Below are 21,703 nucleotides of genomic sequence, written 5' to 3'. Positions count from 1 at the left end.
GCTGTAAGGGCTTTGGGATTTGGCACACGTTCAACTCTCTGACTCTCTCATTTTGAACGTGCTCTAATATTCGTTGCAACCAGAATTAATTTCGTTTAATATCGATATAAACAAACGAATTTTGCACAGATATTTACTTTCCTGTGTTATATAATGATAGTGACGTGGTTTCTAAAGATTTGGCTTCCAATAGGTCAAGTTATAATTCCGCTAAAAATCTGCTTTAGTTTTTAAATAGAAAATACACAGATATTAAAACAAAAAAATCTGCATTTGGTAGAATAAATAACATTCGATAGAAAAATAAGTTCCAACGACTAAATAATAATAATATGCTTAGGGTACGACTTAAATCGATGGCTGGTGTAAAGTGGAAAATAAATAATAAAATAAAATAAAAATAAAAATAAAAAATAAAATCAAATGTGTTGTCGGACATTAAGGTTGTCCTTATGTCAGTCCAGCATGTTAAACCATGTTGAAATATTGAGTTGCCTCAATACAGGAGGCACCATCAAATGTGGCCAGACGTAAAAATAACTGGCGGTTCATTACAGATATGAAAGGAGGCCCGATCCTTGTGTGTGATGTAGCTAAACTCAATGTAAACAAACGTGTTAATTATTTCCATAATTATGTCCAATTAATTATATACATTATTTTCACAGTACTGACTCTTAGAAAAAGGAGGGAGCTATCGACGTCCCACCTGTAGGAATTCGATGTGAACTGTCAGACCGCTCTGAGGACCACCAACTTCTGCCTGGTAGCTGTAGAATTTCAGATAATTAGCAATAAAGACTAAAAACACAAATCATCTAAATGCTGCCAGTGAAAGAGTTGCACATTCTCAAACTCAACTGTTGTTTTATAATTAACTCTAAACAGCGAATTTATCTATGAAACCTTCTTCACTCACCAGCTTTTCACTTTGGCAGATCCCAATATATAGAATCATTTGGCTCGCTGAATTGGCTTTTGCTTTCCTCTTCCCCATTTGGTAGTCCGAACCAATGTACAGCTCATTTGCATATGTAAATGAGGGTTAATTGCAAACCCTGTCAGGCGCTTCATAGGAGACGTCAGGCCGCCAGAAGATTGTGCAAATCTGACAATGAGGACCTTGCCCAGCCTGATTCAGAAAAACGTGTTTTTCCCAAATGAAATGATTTATAAAATAGTTAAACGAGCTCAGGTGAAATAATTGATGAATGGTTGAATGATTTTTCAACATAAGAGAATATATTGAAATGATTGCAGCAAAAAAAAAAAAAACATTACCTTCTGGCTAAAAACAGTACTAGGCATTGTATGTGCTGACAATTATTTAAAGCTAAACTAATTCACGACTTAGGTTTACGTTGTTTGAATGTGTAGCTTAATATGTATTGTAGGTTTCAGTATGAATTGTTCTCAAAATTATGTGTTGTTTTCTAAGTTGTGTAAACATTACTATATTATGCTATTAAAGGTTATGCATTTCTAAAATGAATGTGAATAACATATTTACAATGGAAGACTTAAACGTTCTTTATCCTCGCTCATATTTATTTTGAAATATATTCTTTTTATAAAGGTGACTGTATAGTTTTGTGAAATGTACTAATTTTAAATATAAATACTAACTTGCCTCTGGAGAAACAAGTTGATTTATTAGCAGTTACTATAGCAATAATGTTGGATCTATTACCACGTTGTAAACCAGTTGTTACTGTTATACCAGTATATACTGTATACGTTAAATCCCTGTATTATTCCAATAGTGTGTACGTCTTCTACTGAAGAAAATGGGGTGCAGACAGTGCTGAAGAAAATATCCCTGCCCCTTGTTCAGGTTGCTATGTCGTCTAATAGAGGAGGTTTGTTCACAGCTCGCTCCCACAGAGTCTCGACAATATGGTCAGATTTAGCAGGACAAAAGATGAAGTTTGAGCTGCTGATCACGTCTCTAAACCTGGTGGACAAAACAAGAGCCCGATTTATTAAAGGCAGTGTGAAAACCATCAGACCAAAAGGCATTTTGTGCGAGTGTGCAAAAAGAGTACATGATTGAGAAATAAACGAAGATTTAAATTATGTGACGCAGCTGCAGCATCGCTCAGCACACACTTAATTTCTCTTGTCTCTGCGCAGCAAAATCCCCACTGCTGAATTATCACCTGCAGCGCCAAATTAACACCTACTGTGTGCGTTTAAGTCCAGCTGAACACAGATGAAACGCTACGAGTTTATTTAGTGCGGGCTAGTGGTAATACAGTGGCCCAGTAACTAACAACACACACTATCCTGCAGTCTGATGATCACTGAATCCTCACTGATCCCAAACATATGTTCTTTTTTTAATTTTTTTTTATTTTTATTTTAGACACAGCACTGATGTTTGTTCCCTGTGGTGGTTCCCAAGGTTAGTGTTTGTCTTTGACATACGCTGGCTTATCAAATAAATGAAAATAGAGCCATAAACGATAATAAGACTGTAATCAATACATTCTTGACTTCTTCCACGTTGACCTCAATGCTGACAGAAATAAAATACAGCTTATAGGCTAAAGCAGCCCAAAATAGCCCGAAGTGTGAATAGATCAAGGCAGACCAATCCTTGTCATGAGTTCTCCTGCATGTAATCGCATTGAGAGCCTGAGCCACATTAACTGGTGGAAAATGGCTCTGCTCTACTAGTCTCGCTGGAAGCACATGGGTTTACTCCAACAACAAATCAGGAGGAAGCACTGACTGATCACAACAAACGAAAGAGAGAGAGAGAGAGAGAGAGAGAGAGACCGACACCAAACGAAGAGCTTAGGTGTTCTCATGGTTAAACTGTCAGTACAAAGGTATGTCACGTGATGTAGTTGCACGTGAAAATGGATTACGTCATCACAATTCTTGCCAAATGAATATAATGAAAAAAAGCATTTATACTGATTTATCAGGTTTGACAAGTGTGAATCTGTGCAAAAAGCTCTAATTCTTTAGTTCAAATCTAAAGAAAGATTTACGCATCTCAATAGTTATACGAATAATAATACGAGTAGTAATAATAAGAAGAAAAAAGAAGAAAGAAAAGCCTATTTATAAGAAAAGTATTTCGTAAAAGATATGGCATGACGTCATGACGACTTTATAGAGCAAACACGCTTCTTAAGTTGTGATCATGTTTTCCGTGTGTGCATAATACTACTACTATTACTACTAGTACTACTACTACTACTAAAATAACAATAATAATTATAATAATAATAATAATAATAAAAAAGAAGAAGATAAAGAAAGAAAGAAATGTCACACGTATTTTGTAAAATCTAGGCAATAAGAGGTAACGTCATGACGACCTTAACCAGCACATATGACCATACGTTTGTTAAGATCAAGCATTTTTCCGTGTGTAAAAATAACATGGAAATGATTAACCCCTATGTGCATATTTATACGTGGTCATTATAATAATAGTAAGAAGAAGAAAAAGAAGAAGAAAAAGAAGGATAAGAACAATATGATGATGAATTTCGGTATCGTTACTGTTGATAGTATATGTTTTATTGGTTTAAGTAGTCGTAATAATAATAACTATTGTATCATTGTTGGGTATTAAAATTATTAGTAAGTAGAAGAAAAGGAAGAGGAACAGGTTGATGAATAAAAATAATTTTATTACGCAGATAAAGATACAGCTGTAATAATGTTAACGTTACAGTATAAGCATGTGTATTTTCGCTTGTTATTTTGTATTATTAGTGAGAGAGAGAGAGAGAGAGAGAGAGAGAGAGTGTGTGTGTGTTGTATTTCTCAGGATCATACACTCGCTGAACCTGTAGGAATTCTCCAGGGGAGATGTGTGTTCATTAAAAGCGCAAAGGCTGCTGTTAGGCTGGCATGCTGGTAGTGTATGATGGGTGAAAGCTGCGGTTGGTCTGGTTAGTGTGAGAGCTGTGCCATCTCTGCAATCGGCATTCACACACACACACAGGGCCTGGTCCAGCCGAGGCCGAGATGGATGTTCTCTCCTGTCTCTCACGGCTGAGCTCTGACTGATAAGAGCTGCAGGGAGGAGCTCAGACTGCAGGACAGCTCCTCAGACTCTTCTCAGCGCGAGCACACAGCACAACAGCGGCCTCTGACAAAGTTGTCTGCTTGGCAGTCTCGCCTCCTATTGAAGCAGTAATTTATTCAAAAGAGATTTTTATCCCCGCGATCTGATTATTATGATAATCGAGCAACCCCGAGCCCCTTTCTCCGCGCTCTTGTCTGGACTCTCCCCTCCGTGCTGACAGTTAAAGCTGATTTGCACGCTCTCACCCCGACCAGCCTCCGCTCACATTCCTAGACTCCTCTCAGAAAGAGCCCAAAGACAAAAGACTAGACTCCATTTAGGCCCTGTGGGTTACAGACACTGAGAAGTCCCAAAGTCAAAGTATTAGCGGCGGTTTTTACAGTGGAAACGCTAATAAAACGATGCTTTGACTGTACCTGATCCACATGTCCCACATAGTTGAACAGGAATACAATTAATTGCATATTTTAGTTTTTGTTTTGCAGGAAACGTGATGATAATGCAGGTTTTATTCGTACACAAACGACTAACAAATGTTAATCTTGAGAATCTAATATAAATATATATTAAAAATCTATAAAAAAAACAATATATATATATATATATATATATATATATATATATATATATATATATATATATATATATATATATATATATCAAACTGCATCAATATTTAATTTATTTTACACAATAAATTAAATTCTTCATTTATAACGCTATTCTACAGCCATCTATCTATCTATCTATCTATCTATCTATCTATCTATCTATCTATCTATCTATCTATCTATCTATCTATCTATCTATCTATCTATCTATTTAAGGTTCTAGTTAGTACTGGAATTTCTTAGAGATTAAAGATTAGGTTCCTTAAGAGTTATGGATGTTCCTGAAGGGTTCTCTATTTTAAACCACCAAGAATATATATATTTATTTAGTTATATACATTTAATTGTATATAAGTACATTCTTAGTGGTTTTATATATTTAAAATAGAGAACACTTGTCTTATTCATAAGTATACATGTACTTACGTACTTATTCATACATAGTCATACATACATACAGCTCTGGAAAAATAAGAGACCACTTAAAAATGATAAATTTCTTTGATTTTACCAAATTGAAAATCTCTGGAATATTATCATGAGGAAGATGGATGATCACAGCCATTCAAACCAAGCTGGACTGCTTCAATTGTTGCACCAGGAGTGGCGTAAAGTTATCCAAAAGCAGTGTGTAAGACTGGTGGAGGAGAACATGCCAAGATGCATGAAAACTGTGATAAAAAAGAGGGTAATTTCACCAAATATTGATTTCTGAACTCTTAAAATTTCATGAATATGAACTTGTTTTCTTTGCATTACTTGAGGTCTGAAAGCTCTGCATCTTTTTTGTTATTTCAGCCATTTCTAATTTTCTGCAAAAAAAGCTCTAAATGACAATATTTGTATTTGGAATTTGGGACATGTGTTGTCCGTAGTTTAAAGAATAAAACAGCAATGTTCATTTTACTCAAACAAATACCTATGGATAGCAAAATCAGAAAAACTGATTCAGAAACTGAAGTGGTCTCTATTTTTTTCCCCAGTGAGATATATATACAATTCTTCCATTTTTCTATTTTTAATATATTTAATATATAAGTGTTCTCTATATTTACAAATGTAAGAGAGACTGTGTTTTAATTTATTCTATATATTTTGACGTCACATGGCCACAATCAAAAATGAGCATTTAACAATAACCTCATTAACACTTACCTCGCTGAAGAAAAGGGTTGGGGAAAAAAAGTTCAGATTCAGTGTGCGCGCGGAGCTGCGGTGGGAGGAGTCTGAGATGGGTCCCGCGGTGTGTCACAAGTGGGTGGGGCTTCCAGCAGCTATATGTTTTTTAGACTGGCGTGTAGGAGTACAGAAGAGCGATACACTCTGTACCGAGAGAGTGTCGGGGACAGGGCGGGCGGGGGACGCTGCGCGGCTCTCTTGTCTGGCGGACGGGGTACGGGGGCACCTCGGTGGGGAATAAGGTGGGTAGGGGGGTCACACCGCGACGTCACACGGAGCCGCAGCCATGAAGATGCAGCGGCGGCCGAGCCGGGGAGCTGAGCACGAGACCTGCTGAGAGCGCTGCACGGGAGCCGGTGAGTGCTTGTGTGTGTATGGCTACGTTTCAGCGCGTGATATCCGGGCGGTGTGTTCCAATCATAGCCTGTAAAACAGCGCGAGCGATCGGAGTTCTGCTGAGGGTCTGTGAAGCCCGCACGCGCCGCCTTTTTTATGGGGTCGAATGTGATGGGGAAGCTGCGCGTCCACGTAACCGGTTCACGCGGGGCGCGCGCAAACAGCCGCAGCTCCTCAGCTCTGTTAGATGTGTTTCGTTTATCTGTATCATTTGGAGCCTGTTTAATGTGAGAGTCGTTGTATTCATTTTCTGTTATATATAGGCTGCGTGTGCATGCGTGTGTGTGCGTCTAACGGTATCTGCAGCAAGAGCAAACACTGTTTCCCTCCTCGGGAGGTGGGTCGGGCTTTATTTCAACTGACTGGTGACTAAATGCTCTCATCACATACTGAGGGTATTAGTGTGAGTGTGTCTATATATGTGTGTGTGTGTGTGAGAGAGATAGAGAGAGAGAGAGAGAGAGAGAGAGAGAGAGAGAGAGAGAGAGGCTGTGTTGGGATATCCGATGGAGAAAAAAACAGCTTTAAGAGCTTTTTTCCCTCCTCCGCAGAGAAAAGAGGTCAGATAGGTCTTCCAAAAAATCCGGACGGCCACTATCTGATATATTGATTAGGTTGTATCAATTAGCGGTTAGACTCAGGTGTGTATCATTAGCTGAAACAGTATTTTAAAAGACTATAGCACTCTACACTAGGATATTTATTCAGTTTGCTCTAAATACTATTCTAAACATTGTTTTCCGTGTATTAAACACAATCAGTACGTGCACTTAAAAAGCACCTTGCTTTTCTTTCCTTGGCTTTTTTGAAGATATTGGTGTATTCTTTGATCCATTGTGCTGTAGTTTGGATTAGTCTGAAAACACTTACGTTAATTTTTCAGTCTGAATGCTTGTGCGTGAGTGTGTGTATAAAGACGTAATCTTCATGGTCAGTGTAGAGCACAAGGCCGGATATCCGCTCTCCACGTGCCCGCTGTCTCGTTCATCCATGTGCATTACTAAACTTTTATATCAGACAAAAAAACACTACACTGTTATTATTTATTATACTGTTACTATACATTATATAGAATATATATTGAATAGATATTGTGCATAACACGACACACGTGTTACAAAACCTGAATGACAAAATCGTTATTTCGTAACAATTTCCCATTAAAATGGCACTAAAATGTTTGGAATTGAATGTGTTTTCTTGATTTATTTACTGTCCTCTGACCATTTAGTGTGAATACACCAGTAATCAATTTCCTCATACTGACCTGATAGTCCAGAAAAGCTGAAGGCACCCCTCTGAGGACAATAGTCTTAACGAAACCTCAGCCCTCATTGACAGGGCTCAGAATTTAGCTCGTGCCGAGGTGGTGTGAGTCGGATTGGTCGGATTTTACAGGCAGATTGGATGAGATTAGCAAAAGGTTTGGGCCTTATTTTCAGATCATGAGACGCAGTGGATCAGCAGTTCTGAAAGCAGCTCAAGCATCTCCTGCTTGGGGTTAAACACTCTCCAGAACCGAGCCTCTAAATATGACGGAGTGTGAATGTATTTTTTTCTTTTTACAGAATGTTCGAACTTAGACTGACGACCAGGAGCCCAGCATAGAGGTAATACTGCCACACACACACACACACACACACACACACACACACACACACACTAACGTATCTCTGTTTCTCCATTTGAGCTTTAGTATATGGTATACAAATAACATTATGAATATAAACAAAAATATTTAATCGATGAAACAAACCAGACAGTAGATCTACAGTTGATTATATAAACGATAGATTTAGACCCACTAATTAGTCGATACCTGCTGCATTACCAGTATAGATACAACACACGCAGTCTCCTGTAATTTACCCCTTCTCTTCTTACCTCTTTTTCCTGTGGATTTTGTTCATATTTTAGATCGAAATTTACCGCATATAATTAAATTACATATCAGGAAAAATAGTCAATTTTCATGGACTATAAAGCGATGTAAGACCAGCACAAGTGCGCGACCATGGCGGTACAACATCTAATTGTTTAAATAAAGTTAAATATGAATTTGCCAACTCAAACTAAACGATCAAATAATATCCTAAATTCTCGTTTTTTTCTTGAAACATGTATTCTTTATACGTTCATCACTAAAACACCGCTAACCACATACACACACACACACACTTCATCCTCAGATGTTTTTACTGAAATGCCGCTAAAATCAAATCGAAATTGATCCAGTATTAAATGATAATTGCAAATGTTAAAATCCATCAAGCTATCCAACATGATTCACACACACACACACACACACAGACACACACACATTAAATCACTGTTCCTATAGGGGTTTTGATAAATAATTGTAATGTTCTTTTTTAGCGATTAAACACAAAACTTGCTTGCTTTCTACTACTATAATTTCTAAACTGATACGAATAGTTAAAACAACAAATTCTATTATCATTATTGTTATTAGTTTTATTGTTGTTATTATTATTTTATATGATTATTTTTATCTTTATTATTCTTATTCGTAGTATTAGTAATAGTAGTAGTAATATTTGTATTATTATGGCTGAAGTAATAATATAATTGTTGTGGGTAAAATATTTAGAAATAAAAGAAAAAGGACATTTCCGCATTTTATTATTTTCCTCGGTTAAAATTAAAATAGGACATACTGAATCTAAAAGCACGCCAAAAACGATAGTACTAATAATATAAGTAACAGTAATGAAGAAGAAGCACGTTTATTTATGTACATTACCAGTGTGTGTGGTGTGTGTTTTTGTAACGAGTATAATTGCGAGTGGCTAGTTTGTAAAAACGTGTTTGTTCGCCCGGCTGATCCTTGATTCGTTTTATTATGTCAGGAATGCTAGCGGGCTAATCGATAGCAGATAGAGTGAGGACAGTTTGTACTGTAAACAGCATGCTGGCGGCATTGGCGAAATAATTAGGTGATGGGAGATGGATAGAGCATAGTGTAAATGAAAATGTTTGAACTTGACCCAGCGTTGCCATTTTGGCTGGCATGAAAAGCTGTAATGAGTGATTACTTACTCTCTCTCTCTCTCTCTCTCTCTCTCTCTCTCTCTCTCTCTCTCTCTCTCTCTCTCTCTCTCTCTCTCTCTCTGTCTGATTACAAAACCTCAGAGAGGGAACGGGAAAGGCTCCTCACACAAAGGCTTTTAATTGGACCAACTCTTTCATTTGCATATGTACGTGTTTCAGCCAGAGAGAGAGAGAGAGAGAGAGAAAGAGATTGCCCTGTGATAAACAAACACCTCTACTCCTGGTGGTGAATTTGTGGGAAATTAAAACAAACAGCATTTCTCTGTGGCCTTTCTTCAGCTCAGCTAGCAGCTTCCTTTCATTTAGAAATAAATCTCAGACTTTGCAGGGAGTAACTGAAGCCATCTCTCTCCCAGGGAGAGAAGTCTGTCAGGAGAGACAGTGAGCATGTTAGTGTGGCCTGTATGAATCTTAAGCCAGATTTGACTGTGACAAGTTCTTTTTTTTTCTTCTGATGAGCACAGCTTGTATGTCAGTCCTGAGAAGATTTTCGAGAGAGTCTGCTAAATAGTTATGCCACATTAGCTGAGACAATACGGTGTAATATTCCAGCATATATAAAGAACATAACAAGAACTTCCACTACTGCTTTACCTCTAAGTATACGGCAGATCAATTATGTACCTCTCATCCATGTTAACACAATTAGATTTTTTATAACCAATTATACAGTGATTAAATTACACTGAATTAATGCTTTGTTGAAGCTGATCTAAAACACAGCGGACTCAGCGGCAGTCCTAATTGCAGAGTTAATCAAAGCCTCCTCTATTTTTAGGGCTGAATCGGAGCCTGTCAGTTCCCTCTGTGGTTGGAAAAGATGGTTGGCCGGAGGGGTTGGCTGTTATCTTTGGTTATCTAGCTGTATGAGTGATGTACATTCTTCATAAAGCTAGATAACCGAAAGTAACAAGAATCCCATTACACACCTGAAAGGCACTGCCCACTCAGCACTCCATGCCTTGCCCCTTGCTCTCTTCATCTTCATACAGAAGACAAGTCACTAAATGGCCTATAGAAGGAAAAGAAGAAAAAAGGTAAGAAGCTTTCTTAAAACCATGTATTTAACCATTTATCTTATTAGAGACACACTGTTACAGATGTATTACAGTAGGAGAGTCTGTTAGTGTTGGGAATGACTCCTGGGTCAATGTGTTGTGAGTGTAGTAAGCCTGCATGTACTGTGGCCTGGTTGGTCAAACATGATCATTTTTAATCTGTAATCTCCTAATCCTAGAACATAGAGCAGTGCAGACAAGAGCATTATGTAGCAGTCACATGGCCACTCGCTGTAGCTCATAAGTGCCTCTGTTGAAAAAAATCCACATTAGCATAAATAAAGTGGCATATTATTGTACATTATATCATTAAAGTTCATTGTCTTGTTCACTTAGTTCTCGAACTTGAATCATTTTGAATGATTAAAAGAATGTGGTTGTCTGAAGCTAATGGTCCTGCTAATGCTAGAATTAGCACAAACAGTTTAATTGAACTTTGGGCCAGCACAAGTAGACAGGCACCAATTGTTCAAGGTCGATTTTGTGTGCCTCTTGTAGAGAGGTGGCTGATTAGAGCTGACACTTGTTCATGTTGTGAATGGGCTGGAATGAATCCAGCACCGTAGAAGAGTAAGAGAAGAGAAGCTTGTTGAGGTGGCAGTGAATACGGCTGTGTTCCTCACTGTGAACCAGTGGGCAGAGCCACTGAACCAGAACCGCAGAGCTCACAGTAGCCATTAGGAGGACAATCCCACAGTTCGGAGCTCCGTATAAGCCTAAGCCAACAGGAGGCATCCAACCAATCAGATCATCAAACCTTTACACTTGATCTCATTCAGTGTTGTCTTGTTGGCTCTGTGCATGCTCTGCTATGATGTGAAAGAGTGTATCATCACTCTGATTATTAAATAACAGTTGGGCATCATTTAGCTAGTTTTACACTTTTTAAAATGTAGAACACATGTATTTGTGTGGCACCACAGAAGAACCATTATTAGTTCCATAAAGAAACTGAGTGTGAGGAACTTTTACAAAACATTCTTTACACAATCATTTCTTTTACAAAAATGTTTTTTAATGGAAAAAAGGTTCTTATATTGCAAAAATTCTTATATCAATCAAAAATTATTTGAAGACTATTTGGGTTTTTAAGAGAGCATAGGAAATGAAGCTTCTTAATTATTCCTCTTTTCCTCAAAATGCTTGCAAAATGAAAATATCATTGCAAATCATAAAGAGTAAAAGACGACATCAGCATTTACAAAGCCAGAGCAGCATGACAATTAGCTTAATTAGAGAAAGTATAACTTGTATGGCAAGACATGTACAAAGCAAAGCAAGGCTTCTCTGCCATGGACAGAGTTTAAAAGCTGTTTAGATGAAGCAGTCATGTGTGACTTCTCACAAAAACAATCCCTGCCCTCGGCCATGTAGTATGGGATGGCATCAGCTGAGTGGCCACAATCAGGGAGCCTGCTGCAATGCAGCTGCCGCGTCACACACCAAGGCGGCTTTGACAGGGAGTGAATGAATGGAGGACTCGTTTAGCACAGCTCTTCTCTGCACATTAACAGTGTTCTGATTGGGAGCCTTTGCTCACCTGCATGTTAGCCGTCTGACCTGGAGTAACGTCATGGTCTCAGTCCTCAGCGGGGTTTGGCGCTTTCTGTCTCACCGTTTAGCAGAGTATACGTGCCAGGGCAGTTCTTACATCCATTGAGCAGCATATGCCGCAACCGTGCCAGGAACATATGCCATCTACATAGCTTGGCCTGGTTGTTGTGAAAAGCTGACTCACAGAGGACAATTACAGAGCTTTTGTCAAAGTGGAGGCTAACTGTTGGTTGCTTGCATCTTTCTAGGCACTTATTCCTCCCACATATCCATCCGTGATGTATCTGTCGTGCTTCACATTAAAGAAAGACATCTCTATTGTTCGTATTGTGCAATCTTTTCCGCAGAGGTTAGGACTGAGGTGTAGACAGGCCTTGCTCATGAAGTGATCAGTAGGACTGCCTGGGATGGCCTTTTCCCTTTTTCAGCATGGGAGTTTTTTGTAAAGCCTTCACCAAGCCGACTTAAGCTTCAAGTGTCAACTTGAAACAGGACTTTTGGCCTTGCCTCTTTTGCTTCCATTCCCATTTCTCCCTCAGCTTCCCTCTCCAGCCGTCTGTACTGTCAATAGAGTTAGTTCACTTGTCACATAGGGACAATGGATTCCTTTAGCATCCTTTCACAACTGCTCAGTCACAACTACCGAGCTGTTGCTGGAGTGGAGCTAGTTGATTCTCGCCCCCGTTGCTGCCTTTCTTTCGAGAGACGGAACACACCAACTGAGCCCCAAAATGGCAGCACTGTGGGATAGGAAACCGAAGACTAAATGCTCTTCTCTTTAGGCCCCCCCAGCCCCCCGCCTTTCTGTCGTGCCCAAAGAAACGTGAATGTACTTTTAAAGCTTTTGGAAAAGTCAATGGGCCCACACACAATGGAGATTAGGTTTTGGAAGCTGTATTAACAGGTGAAGGTCAATATAATATGGACCACACGAGAGGTGTGTTTTACATTTTTATTATACTCCAAATGTGTTTTTTCTAAACTTTGATTATTGAGAATTCATAAAAAAGTTCATTAAGATTAAGAATGGCCAAAAGCATACAAGCTCACATAAGAATGCAGTGGAAGACTTCAAACACTTTGGAGGAACTTTTACTTTAGCTTTAAACTAGTTTAGGTTTAAACTATTGATAAAAAATATTGGGGAAAAAAAATATGTTTTTAATTCCTCAGACTGCATGGCTAATAATACAAGCCAGTTTGAAATGTTTCAGTAAATAAATCTATTCATTTTTGAGAACCTCACATCCACATGCCTGTGTGCGCCTTAAGGGGCCATTTTGTCAAAGCTCGACGTGCCTAACCAGTGCTTGAGCTGCCAAAATGCCCTTTCTCTCCTCCCCACCAAAACTCATACGTCACTTGGATGGCTGTTCACATATTGGCCAATTGTCCTGCTCTCTCTCTAACACACCTACAGGTCCACTGAAAGCACACAATTCCATTGTTACCTCAGCTGTTAATGTCAAAGGCTTTACAATAGTCCCTATTCACTTTATTTGCATAAGGCACTTTTCTAACAAGGGCCTGGAGAGGGCTTAAGAGTGAGCCCACTTTAGAGGGCTGCTGCAAAAAAATGTCAAGTGCCAATTAGGGAAGGTTTGCTGCCATTCAGAAGGACCCCACCCCTCTAATTCCTTCCACTCCTTACTTTCTCTCATCCAACTCTCACACTCAGTCCTCATCGGGATTGGTCTACCCTGAACTTCTACTAGCATCACCATAAAACAAAGACCATGTCTCGATGCAGCATGTATAAGACATGCCTGAAACTCTGGGGACACTTAGGGGACACTTAGTTCTGTAGGGAGCAAGCTCTGTCTTCAATGTGTAGATAAAAAAAGTGAAACCAGTGGGAAACTCTATGGCCAGGCTTGTCTTTGGATGTTGTTGAATTGCACATGTATGTAGATCTGCCTTGGGTTGTCGTTTTAGAATATTAAGCTCGATTTTTAAATTCTGTTTCCAGATAAGGCTGAACAATTATTTGATATCAATATATATTGCGATAGATAGATCATATAACTATATCTATCACTGAATAAGTGCTATAAAAGATGCACATTGGCAAATTCATTGTTCATCCGTTTGTAGGCTGTTCTGTATTGCTCAAATTAATATCTATATTACATTGTATTAACCATATCGCCCAGCCCTAATTTTACAGACTGCCAAAAGTGATTAAAAAAGGCAAAAAGTTCTGTGAGGTACACACAGGATTTCTATTTTTCCATGGCATGTACTGGGCATGCTCATTAAGACAAAGAACTAAACATCTTTTGGCAGGGAATGTGGGCGCTGCAGTTGTGGCACATTTAAACGTTAAATTCAACAAATATTCTAAAAATATCCTAAAACATAAGGCTAAAAATAATTTTCAAGCTAATTACAAATTACACAATGTACTGTACAATTGAGTGCTAATTTAAAAACCAACATATTTAAAGGAAGGAATCTGAGGGTTAAGAGTGGGCATGGTACCAATCCCACATTAGGATGGGAAGTCGTTTTGCTTGCCCCCCCCCAGGCTGCTGTTGTTCCTTTACACAACGTTTACCTCCGTTAGCAGTCTCCTACCATCCGAAAGGATTTATCCCTTGCTCTCTTTCTTTTTCATTCAATCTCTCGGTGTAGATTTTTCCCAGCCTTGATTCTCAGATGGTTGGGTCTGATTTGCATGCATTTGCATAATGAAAGTCATTTGCATGCTTAGGGGCAGACTGTACCATGTGAACAGACATAAAAAGGTGTGTGTGTGCGTGCATGTGTGTGTGAGAGTGTGTGCGCATGCCTGAGTGAGTACCCTCTCACACCCTTCCATCATAGCAAACATGATTATGTTTACGTTTTTTCGCTCTTTATCCATTTTCTCTCTTTTCACACAGATTACCTCCCTCAGTCTGTCTCTGAAAGATGCCAGGGAAAGGGAAGGAAAACGTGGAGGATGCTCTAAGGAGGAGGGGTGTGTTGATGTGAAAGCTGCCTGCTCACCCTCCATGCGCCCCAACCATGCGTCTGCGCTCTCCACCCCTCCTCTCGCTGCCTGCCCCTTTCCTCCTATCACGAGCGGCAGCCCATGCCTCGCCACCATCTTAGAGCACGCTGGCATGAAATGGAAGAGGGAGGAGAAAGGAGCAGGTATGACCCGCCATCCCTCTCCTCCATCTCATCATACCCTCCCCCTCATACACACACACACACACACACACACACACACACATGCATACATATTGAGAGCCCCCTCTCCCTTTCAGCACTGAGACTTTTTTTTTAATTACAGCAGATGTGTTTGTTAATTGTGAAAATCACACGTCGCCGGTGCTAAAGTGGGCGGAGAGGCGTTTTGTACTCACTTGCATTAAATCATTCTTCACCACAATGGGGTGGGGTGGGGGGTTGTCAGAGCGGGCATTTGTGGGCACAACTGAATAGAGCACCATCAGGGATTCGGCTGCCCGTCTCGCCGCCATGCCAGGCACTGAGATGGCGCGCTGCCATTTTGAAGAAAAATAGCCTTCGTCTCACATCTTTAGGCGCGGCACTGAAGAACATGCAAAAACTGTTGAATAGATCACAGACATTCATATAACATCAAATCAAATCTTATTGCTCAGATATGTTTATTGATAAAGCCATGGAACTGGTACATATAAGAAATTAAATTCATAAAATAAATTTTAGTGCACTCTTAAAAATGAAAGGGAGCACAAAGAGTTCTTGGAACGATGCCATAGATGAACCATTTTTGGATTTTATATAGGGAAAATATGTGTGGAAAAAACTTTTCAATATTGATTCCAGTCAAGTAAGAGTTTTTTTTCCCTCCTGTACAAAAAAGTGTATTTTCTGTGGAATCACACAAAGAACCCATTGTAATACCTTAATTTTAAAAGTGTAGCACAATTGCCCTGCTCAGTGTTATATAACTGCCACTTGATCATTTTTAAAATATCATTGTATATCTGAAGATGCTTACAAAGATCAAAAAAGAATAAGCAGGCAAAAGGGAATGAGGGAGCAATAGACGAGTTTGAATATAAGCTGGCCCTCTTTGTGTCTTGGTTAGTTTTCAGGAGCTGCTGCCCAGACAAGTCGAGTATTGTTCTCGCTGGTGAACATGTTGTGGCTCTCCGTTATTGAGGCCAGGGAGCTATAAGTTTAAAACCTGCTTAACCAAAACACCAATTAGAGACGGCTGGGCCCGATTAACTAAAGGAGCGAGGGGTAAACAATGCTACCCATTGTCCCGCACTCTCTTAGAGAACGGCCTTTGTTTGGGTCTCCTTGCTGGAGGTCCAGACAATGCCGTGGCCCAGCTGATATGGTGCAGGATAAGTGGCAGTGCTCCCAGCGCAGTGCAGAGGAGATGTTCTCAGCTTGAGAGTGAGCAAGAAAGTACAGGAGACAGCCAATCACAGCTCACTGCCAACAAAATACCTGTACCACCAGAGTAGAGGTTTTCAGTGGGCTTGTGGAAGATCAGTGAATAACCTGTTAGAGGATGTTCATATACTCTTAAAAATGTCTTAAAAAGTTATTTAAACATAAAAGACTCTAAGCTTGGATGTATAGCATCATTCAAGAAAATTATTTTATGTATGTTATTTAAAACTGTTAGCTTACATTTATTTGGAGGTTCTTTATTCCTCCACAAAAACTTCCTCAAGAAACTAAAAGTGGGTACTTTGCGGCATAGGACCAAAAAACCTAAATATTTCTAAAAAAAATTGTGAAGTGGAACTGGGTTGTATTGTTCTTTTTATGTAAGATTATTTCCCATCTTAACATTTTGACTTTTGGACGCTAAATACAAACATTGAAACTTCCTTAGTATCTATACACTTTGTGAGTGTGAGTTGTGAGTCTATGCAGCAGAAGCTTTAGTGTGTAATCGGGATGTCTGTCAGTAAACAGGTGGTAATATAGGGATGAGGCTGGCTTAGAGGGGACTGAGGAAATTATGCACGGCAAAAACAATGCAAACAGCAAACAGGGCCTCAGAGGCTCGCTTTAGTAAGGAGATGATGAGGGCCGATGAGGGTATAGCGGCAGCTTGCGTCTGGGAGCGTGTGGTAGTGTGTGCGTGCATGTGTGTGTATAGCTGGGAGGCGACTGGGGCATGGGCAAGGGGGGCAGACAGTGTCATGTCTGCACACTCACTTGCACACACATACACTCACACCCCCCCTCATCCTCTTCCCCCCCACCCATCCCTTTTGGGACAACCAAGCAGCTGGTCTCCTGCTCTCCATGCAGGCACCAGTCTTGGGAACCACCATGGCGAGGGCTCCCCAAAAAAAACGGGCATCAGGGGCCCCCCAATGTCTGAGACTGTCTGGGCTACCCTCCTCCCGCCACTTCTCCGCCTCACTCTCCAGCTCACCCCCCCCCCCCCACCTTTCCCCCTCTTGCCAGTGACGCCGGGGGCCTGGGAAGGACTTGAAGTTCACGGCCAGACCGCCTATTGAGCTGACAGGCCGACTGTTTGCTCAATTCAGCCCCCCATTCAGACCTGAGGCAGGGAGGGAGGGGAGCGGTTACACAGTAGCACTGCCATAACTATTCATTCAGTGAAGATAAGCGGAGGGAGAGAGGGAAATCAAAAAAGAAAGAAAGAAAGAAAGCAAGAAAGAAAGACGGAGCGAGTGAAAAGAAGAGGCGCATAAATAAAAGTGAGGATTCTGTGTGCTGCATTTGGCTCAGAGACGGTTGTGCCCACCAACATACCCAGAATCTAAACAGTCCCTCTTTCTGTGAAGCACCCCCCCTCTACCCCCAGCACGCACACCCTCGGCCTCCTCCCCTCTTCCCTTCCAGTCCTGCTGCCCAGATTTAACGGGGCGCGTGCTGTGGGTGTAAATTCACCTCATTCAGCTCGGCCTACAATGACAACAGTGTGTCGTCTATTTCCTACGCTCGCCACAGCATACCCTCACCCTTATTCTCAACACTCATCTGTACTTCCTCTCACCCCTCCATTCACAGACACAGTCTTTCTTTTTTCCCCTTGTTTTCCATCACCTGCAGTTACTGCCTCCGCCTCTGTCAGAAACTGCTTTCAGTGCTGATCCTGGGGCAGTTTCCCATTAGCTAGTCTGAGTGAAACCGAAGCTAATCACAGATAACTGTGAAGGGCCAACTACTTATGAGCACATCAGCCGCTAAAATGATGATACTGTACACTACTTAGTGTTGATGCAGAATCTTCAACAATCATTGTGCTAACAGGTATGGTAGTAAGCTAGAAATAAGCGACTTCAATGAATCACCATATATTGGCCATTTTTCCCTTTTTTGTAGGAACCTCAATAAGTATCAATAAGACACATGATATTTTTATGATAGTTTCATAAAACGTTTCATATTCATTAGAAGGGCTCAAATTTCTAAAGTCAGTGATAATGTCAGTGATAATGATAATGTCAGTGTTGTAGGTCCAGCGTTTCCATGCTCTATGTTTCACCTTATATTCGCTATTGAGTCAACACTAGCAAGGATGATGGTGACCAACTGGACCAGGCCAGACCGCTTGCCCACGTCCCCACTGACCCTAATATCTTAAGTTGCTTGTCTAGCCTGTGCAGGAGAGACTGTGCTACTCTGTAGTTCGCCTCAGCACCTCAGGCTTAGAAGCAGTCACATGTTTCCTCTTTGCTTTAGCCTCAAAGTGCGCGTACCATGCGCCGAGGTGCCTTCAACTTCGCCCCCAATCCTCCACCTGGCATTCTCTACAGTGCATGAGCTACGAGAACATAAGAACGTGCGCACGCTGCATTCAAGGCTTACTGACCTAACATATTCAGATACTTCATGTTCAACATCAATTCAAATTTATATCACTTTACAGGCCAGCCGCTTTTTGTGCCTCATGTTTCGTAATTAAGATTTGAAAATGAGTTCATCTACTGTAGAGTAGATTTGAGTTGATATCCAGCAATCTTAGAAACTTACTAGTGTTTCTATCCTATTTCTGATGTTGTTCTCTTCTCTTTTCAGGTGTTGGAGGAATTAAACAGAGGATTGATCAAATGAATGATATGCAAACATGGACGACAAATTAGCATCTGCTGATGAAGCACTTCGGCTTGACACAGATCTCTGCACCCTTTTACTCTGTGCCCCAACGTTTTATCATTGTAGCACTTTACAAGGGCATTTTTCTGTTCATCTGTTAAGTTAGTGTTTATTTAACGTTTTATTTTCCTTTCTTTTTTATATTTTTTAATCTTTACAATCAAACATAATAATGGGGGTGGGTGTTATGGTAAACATATTATAACCCTGATATTTGAAGACATTTTCACAATACACATGCAGACAGACTACACCAGTAGTGTAGCAGATTCTTAAAAACATGGTACAAATGTTTGTACAGTTACAGCATGTTTATACTTACAGTAAAAATTCATTTTTTTTATTTAAAATGGGCTGCACTTTAGCCAGTTAAAGAGGGCTAATTACACATTAAATTTCACAATGAAATGTGCAGTTGGTCAGTGTTCATGAAGCCGTAATGATATCAATAATACGATTAGAAAAGTCTACTTTATATCTCAATAAAAATAATTGATTATATCTTAATAAAACATTATCATATTGCCTACCTCTATTCTAAATCACAGACCATAAAATAAAAGGAAAAAAAATAAGAAGGAAAAATCTCTTAATCATTTTTTTTATATAGGAATTTAGTTTATAAAAATTACTTTACTGATCTGGGTTGAAAATAAAATCATGTATTGCACTAAGCATAGGCAACTTTAAGTATTATTATTATCATCAGTACTGGTAGTATCGTACAGTAGATTGACTGAGAAGGTGCACAAATATAGAACTTTCCAGGAATCTATTGTCAATTCATCTCACACCATTTTAGAAATGGGTTACCTATAGAGGTCAAACATTCAAGTGTGTATTAGAGAAAAAAAGTATCTTTTAAAATGTATTTAACCCAGGTCAAGACAATCAGCTAGCCTAATCTGCCCGTACTCTTATGGGCAAATTCAATCTCTAGCATAGAGCACTTTACACATTCATATAATCATTTTCTCTTCTTTCTATTCTCCTTTGTTACATTTGATGTTATAAGTAAAGCACTAGTGCCTCCACAATGATATACGGTAAATGTTATCATTAAATGTAAAATATTTTCACTATCAGACAATAACCTTGTACCTCCATTTTTGCCGTTTTTCACATTTTGACATGGACAAATAGAAATGCTCCTAAATATTTTAGAATAGAATCTCTTACACTTTAACTTCCATTAGAAGTTAAGAAGGATTTTTTTTCATCCTGCAAATTTGCAATTTTGGAGATACAAGCTTTTTGTCAGACAGCGATAGTATAAAACATCCTTGTATCCCTCTGTTATAGCTGTTCCCACAAAACACAGTCTATTCTACTGATGGTTTAGAGCTCATAAACTGAGTGTATGAATGTGAGACCCACGGCCGGCAGCAGTGAAGGGTACTGCACTGTGATTGAACAGCTCTGTGTGTTGACAGATACACACCTGGAGTAGAGAGAGCTGTTGTCTTTATTCTCTATGCAATTGCGTTGGACTTGCAATCAACTAGCAGCAGTTCTGAACTAGGATCTGTTCTGAAAAGCTAGAATCTCCTCTATTTCAATTACAAAAGCAAGTTAAAAATAATGCAGCATTAATAGCTGTCTGAATTGTCATTACAAGGTTAAAATGCAGTTTTACCTTCTGAGTGTTTTTATTGTTATTTTTTTTCTATTTAGCTAAGTTGCATTTATTTAGAAAAAGGAAGTAATCCCACATTTTTATATTTTAATAGGTTTATAAGCTCTTGTAGATAGTAAGGTCCTCACCATTACATGTTAATTTAGATTTTCTGTTGAGACTAATGTCTGTGTATTAATTCCATTCTTTTTTATTTTTCTAAATGTCATATAAGCACTGTTAAGTAGTATTTTCCTTACTTACATTTATAATCATGCTTGGGCAGAGGCAAATATATATATATACTTATTTTTTTATTTTGTATTGTCTATGCAAATTATATTTTGATGAGAATTGTGCAATTTGTTTTTGAGACCCAGTTTTGAAGGCAATCGGGCAATCATAGACCCTGTATATTTTATTAAAATAAATGAAGATCATTGACTATGCAATTTATGTAAATTTAGGAGTAACATTTGGACTATTTGCACTACTTTTAGTAATAGGTGTAAATGTGTGTGAATGATTTGTAATCCTTTTGATGGTGTGAATGTTTTTGAATGTGTGCGTAATCTAAAATGATGTAACATTTCTTTTCATTAAGACTAATGTGATTAACCTGCTCCTATAGGCTGCCATATGTGCCTTACACTGTTTAGTCCTGTTATGGATACTAATAAAAGTTTACATTGAAAACAAATGACAAAAATGTGTCAATGTGTTTTTTACCTTTTAAATATGTGACAGACTGACATATATTATTTACAAAGGCATAGATTATATTATATTCAATATACTATATAGCATATTGCACCATAAAGCGTAAAATAGTTAGGCTCAGGGCTATGCAATAGGAACACTGTGTGTCTTCAAATATGAACAAATTAAAACATCCACTTTTACAATTTGTGGATACTGTGGATACAATATTGTGTTCAATATTCATAATATAACACATTTTATATATTCCTGAACATGCCAAATATTAGCATCAACAAGAGATGTCCCTAATGTAAATACCTATAAATGGATTCTTATTATATCTGTAAACACAGCGAGTGGTTTTACAAGCATTGCCATGCTTGTTTACAGC

General features: G+C 39.1%; 1 long non-coding RNA gene across 1 annotated transcript; it reads left to right on the top strand.

Moving 5' to 3' along the window:
* The first annotated feature begins 6,075 nt into the window (after positions 1-6,075).
* Positions 6,076-21,319, top strand: LOC103039505 (uncharacterized). Its single transcript, XR_454802.4, has 5 exons — positions 6,076-6,197; positions 7,806-7,847; positions 10,088-10,346; positions 14,807-15,059; positions 18,918-21,319. It is a non-coding gene; the product is annotated as an uncharacterized LOC103039505 (long non-coding RNA).
* The last annotated feature ends 384 nt before the right edge of the window (positions 21,320-21,703 follow it).

Source organism: Astyanax mexicanus, chromosome 6 (assembly GCF_023375975.1).
Source record: "Astyanax mexicanus isolate ESR-SI-001 chromosome 6, AstMex3_surface, whole genome shotgun sequence".
In the NCBI taxonomy this organism is placed as follows: domain Eukaryota; kingdom Metazoa; phylum Chordata; class Actinopteri; order Characiformes; family Acestrorhamphidae; genus Astyanax; species Astyanax mexicanus.
The sequence above is the reverse complement of the archived record's forward strand: the minus strand, read 5'-3'. Positions and strand labels throughout refer to the sequence as shown.